Here is a 5,788-nt window from a genome sequence, read left to right as displayed (position 1 = left end):
GATATATAAAAGCAAGGGTGAGCATTATAGCTCAGCAACGTATATATCCCCATAATTAAGTATGTAAGGATAAATAAAACCAATAATTATACTTTGTATCTCCAAAGCGTTCTGAAAGTTTATATGCTTGCCAAATTTATAATATTCTCAAAATCAACTACAATAGTATATCCTCTGGATACTTGTATTCATCTCTTTCTCAAAATCATTTTATAATTGCACTCATTTTATTTCAAAATCTCAAGATGTTACTCGAACCAAGATTCTCAAATGGGAGTGGTATATAGTCATCAACATCCCAATTTAAAACTCAGCCGTATTGGCAGATTTCTCAAATAGATTTGATATATATTCATCAATATCCTTGTTTAAAACTCAGCCTTATCGGCTCTCTGTTGTATATTTCACAACAGTTTTTCCAAAATGGAAGAAAGGGACTATACTGGAATAAACCACGTATCGGTGATCAGCCGAATACGAAATTTTCTCTACTAGTAGAAGGAATACAAACCTAGCCGCCTTTGGGCTCATCAAGACACTACACGGTGGTTGCCCATTGTCGTGCAAATCCGAAAGTCAATGGTCACATAGACCATATAACCGTACAATGCGCCACTCCGCGCTTGCATAATGCGCCACTCCGCGCCTGGTCACTGCCCGATACCACTTCGTGCCGGGCAGGCCACAGTCCAGTCCCAAGACAATATATCTTTTGCTCAAAATCCTTTTTCGAAGGAATAGGTCGTTAAAAGTTGACCTTTAAATAAGATGATTTATTCATCACTTTTAACTGAATTGATCTTTGGGAGTTGTTGGAGTTTTGAATTTAAAATCATTTTCAAATCCCTATCTGTAGTAGGGTGACACATATATTACTCACTTGTTCTTTATTGAACGAGGAAGTAAAACTCTTATGCTTCTAGAGTAAGTTCCCTAAGATTTTGATACGTTTCAAATGATTAATCTCTTTCAAGAGTTTTGAATAATTTAGAAAGTACATTTGGGAACTATGTCTATTTTTAAATAAGTTTTTAGAAGTCCGAAGATATTAAATATCTAAGGTCTCATAATAATTTAAGAGGGATTCATTGAATTGATAAAATCTTATATATAAAACATCTCTGTATAAGGTTCAATGAATTGATAAAAACCTTATATATAAATATCTCTGAATATGGTTCAATGAATTGATAAAATCTTAAGTACAAAGTATTTCTAATTAAGGTTAAATGAATTAATAAAAAAATCTTAAATATAAAATATTTCTGTATAAGGTCCAACGAATGGAGACACCTTAATCAAATAATCAAAACAGGATTTGGTATCCTATAATTGCTCTATGAATATTTAAATCTTTATTAAATAATGTGAAATGATTCATAAACTTTTTAGTATATTTTTAAATACTTTATGGATATTTAATAATCCCTTAAGTATCGCTTTATAAAATAATCAATCAAGTAAGGGTGTCCCTTAAATGAATAAACCAATATTTCTCGAAGTTTAAGTCAAAATCTCAATAGTTCGCTTGACATATATATATATATATATATATATATATATATATATTACGCGAACGTACTTTGTTTATCGAAATAGAAATCTTTCGCGTCCGGCTCTCTCCGGAATTAAATCGTTATTAAAATATCTCCGACTCCCATTATCATATATTATATTTGAAATACGTTTCACTTTCTCATACTCGTGTAAAACGAAATTTGTTTTCGTAAACAATCGCATAATTCGTATGCATTGATATCATAGACAAGCATATATATTTGAACTGTAAATCATGGTATCAATATCACAACAGTATATATATAGCATGGATAGTATGAGATAGGGTTTCAAAAACTTGGATCGAGTAATCGAAGTGGTATGGTCTCTGGTGTTTGGTTGGCGATCTATAAACAAGAACCAACGGTCTAAGTTAGTACGCGATTAACGTCTCGCTTTTATTAAGCAACTTTCGCAACTACTCAAGTATAACGAATTTCCGATCGTCACATTCTCAACACTTATATTCTAACTTTATAACATGGTCGAGTTTTGAAATCGATCATTCTCTTTAGAAAGTCCATTTCGAGTTTTAAGCTCGAACGTGAGAAAACGCGCGTCAAAACTAGGTTTTTATGCGTTTCTCGCTTGCGCTCGCTTTACCAAAATATTTTTATAAAATCGAAAAAATTATATTTTCTCAAATTCTTTTTGGACAGTCTTCTATACTGTTATATACATTTTTGATAATTTTTACAGAATCTAGAAATTGTTTTAAGTCCTTCAAAATCACCATGCAAGTGGACTTAAGTGCAGTTGGCTAATCGCAGAAATGTTTTACACTAAAATGACCATAACTCCTAAACCGTAAATCTCCTCATGATGATCTACACATGTATAGAAACTAAAAAACAAGAAATATCTATTAATGGCCAGTGGTTTTCAAATTTTAACCATTTTCATGGCCGAATGTCCTGCAGAAAATAGATCAAGTGCAAGAATGCCCAAACTCAATTTCTACTACTTGATCTTAACACAATCACTACCTATAACCATCATAAACACAAGTACTTCTCTTGATCCATCCACATACACCTTATATTCTCTATCTATTACCACATACATGGATTACAACTCAACATCTCAAGCCTTTAGCAAGAACATAATCAATACAAACTCAAACAAACACAACCCTTTGGATCTTAACACTACAACAAACGTAACTCTTAAATCCAACCATAAAACCTTAAAGGGTTGAAAGGTATACCTTCTTGTACACTAGGAAGGTTAGTTCTAGGATTATTGAGGCTTGGTTTGCTTAGAAAACACTTAGAAGGGCTAGATCCTTAAGAAACAAAACCATAAAACAAGTTAGAATTTCGGAGTTACCTTTCAGCACCTCATTCAAACATTTTTATAAAATTGAAAACAAATAATTTGAGGCTGAAATTTGGTAAGAAGCTTACCCATGATATAGAGAAGTTATGGTATAAATTTTATGATATTTGAATGAGTATATTTGGAGTTATGAATTTTTCTTTCTCCCTTGCTCCGAAAACCCGAACTGCTGGAATGAAAAATGGGAGAGCTTTAAGTGAGGGAAAAGGGGTTTTTTTTTTCTTTTGTGGCTAAAGTGTGGGAGTGTATAATGAATATATGGGATGTATGCAGCAGATTTGACAATAATTTGGCAAATGTATGGGTTTGTTTGATTGTGTGGTGAAGTGAGAAAAGGGAGAAGTATGGCTTGTATACTTGTTTGTCTCCTATCACTATTCAACACTATTCCACTAACTATTCTAGTTAACTTCTAATCTTCTAGTTACACTCCTAACTACTAGTTAGGACATGATTATGCATGGCCAACTTGCATGGAATTTAATTTGTCATTCGTTTATTTATCGTAAACGCAATCGTCGTTCAATTCCGATAATTTCCACGTCTAACGACTTGTTTCGTAGCGATTTCTTTTATCGCTTATAATCCTATAACCAATTCCATTCCTTCTCTTGATCATAGAAACATCTTGATATATTATTTATTTCACGTAGTATTCCCGGTTCTATGCCATTCTTTACGGATACAAAAACACGTAGTATAATCGTGAATCTTCGAATTCCGTCGGCTTTTACATTCACTTATTTTCCTCGATAAACAAGGATATGATCTCGGATTCTCAAAATTCCACTATTCATTTTATGATGATCCCTATATGTATTACTTAATCAGCTCAAGTTACTATTCACAGAAGTTTTAAAATATTACAAAAATCAGGGTTCTTACACTGTGATAAGTGGATTTTATATCTACTTGGAACACTTCATTTCAGCATTAAGTTGGTGTTTTGGACTCAAGTTGTTGGTATTTTTTATGTGTTTTTGTGTTATTGCGTTTCAGGCATCATGTAAATTAAAAAAAAGGAGATTTTCAAGTAAATATGCTAAAAAGAGATCATAATTGGAAGCCTAGGCCATTCTCAAGTTATAGAGAATCTTATTAGTTTCGCGTGGGTAGTTGAATCTCCTAATTCTGACGAGTAGAACTCAAGATATGGCCAAAAGAAGAATCAGCAGGTACAGAAGTCAGGCGCGGCCGCCCTAGAAACCAGCGCGCCCGCGCTGAATTTCTTCCAAAATAGCGCGGCCACCCCGCCCCGGTTTTTGCCCCAGAATCCTTATTTTAGTAGAAATTGAAGATGTTAAGGGTCCTGGTCATCCTGGAGCCTATATATATCAATAAAAAGACGTTTTTAACACCAAGGAGCGAGGGGAGAGCAATAAGAAGACCTAGAGAGCACGAGAAGGCTACGGAGATGAAGACTTTTATTTTCTTTAATATAATTGATACTTGGATGCTTGTTTTCGATTTGTCTTCGAAACCTAGTACTCTTATATTGTTTATTATCATGCTTTCATTGGAACCCATGGTGACGATGAGTTCGGTTATGAACTAATCATTATCTTAGGGTTCTATTGGATTTACTTATGAATTTCTATAGTTAATTTGTTTCAATATCTTGGTGTGTGGTGATTGATTGATATCCTAGTATTGGATGTGCTTAATCGTCTTATGTACGTAGCTAACATATAAGATAGCGTGTTAATCTCTCTTGAAGCGAAAGTGAATATAGAGATTTAGAACTTGCCATGCTAGCATAGTTTCATGTATTTGTTATGCATGATTCGTAGGTAATTGTAACCATCTTGCCCTATGTAATCACGATAGATAACTTGTTCATTAAACCTTTATGTTGTCAAATTCTATAGACATATAGGGTCTCAGCATAATTGGTGTCTATTCAGCTTCTATCTCTTTTGTGGATGTCTAGTAGTAGGGTATTCGTATAACGAAAGTTGGCGTTTACTAGTTTCGTGGTATCTGATTAGTTGTCATCACCATTGCATGCTAATGTTAAGAATAGTGACTTTGAATGAAGTAGTAATGAAGTTGAAATCCCATGTTTGTCTCATATAGTTAATTCAATCACTTTTATTCTTAGTAATTGCATGTTAGTTTAACCTTAATTATAAACATCTCAATTTGTTAATTGTCTTAGCATTGAATGATAGCCATACCATTGTTGCATAAGTGCATAAATTGAACTTAACCTAAACCAGTCTATGTGAGAACGAATCTGATCTATATCTTATACTACTTGCGAATACGTATACTTGCGTGAATTTTAGCTTGTGTTTTCGCCCTAACAGTAAATTCCTTTATATAGAGGTGAGTCTAGGGTTAGACTTTTATTGGGAGACTTGGTGGATAATTCTTCAACTTAGATGGTGATTAGGAGTCCTATTAAGGAAGGAGCTCCAGAACCTTCTGTGTAGGACTTTGAGTCCATTTAAAACACATGTTTCTGCTCTTTCAGCCATATTTGGCCTAGTCCGTGAACAGCTTGTGTTCGTGTACCTTGACAACCTCAGCTAGTGGGCATTGTCTATATGGGTCGTCTTGAGTCTGCTATGAGTTTGGACCAGACAGGCCTGTACTGAACTTTTAGAAAAGAGGCCAAAGTATAATTAATGCGACATTTAATGTGTCTTTATGATGTATTTTCTATCCATATCATTTTCCCTCCAACTTCCGTGAATACTACTCGAGTGTTCGTGAAAGTTATAATTATCTATTCGCGATTCGGGGTACTTTCGGCCATTCTCGGTTATTGGCCCTTCATGGCTGTCGGCCCTTCATAGGTATCACCGTTTTATCGTAAAGTATGGAGTGACCTACACATTTACAATGACTTGCTAGTGCGAGTATACACACTTAAGGCCTTTGCACAGGC

Source organism: Apium graveolens, chromosome 4 (assembly GCF_009905375.1).
Source record: "Apium graveolens cultivar Ventura chromosome 4, ASM990537v1, whole genome shotgun sequence".
NCBI classification, from domain to species: Eukaryota; Viridiplantae; Streptophyta; class Magnoliopsida; order Apiales; family Apiaceae; genus Apium; species Apium graveolens.
This window is presented reverse-complemented; position numbering follows the sequence as displayed.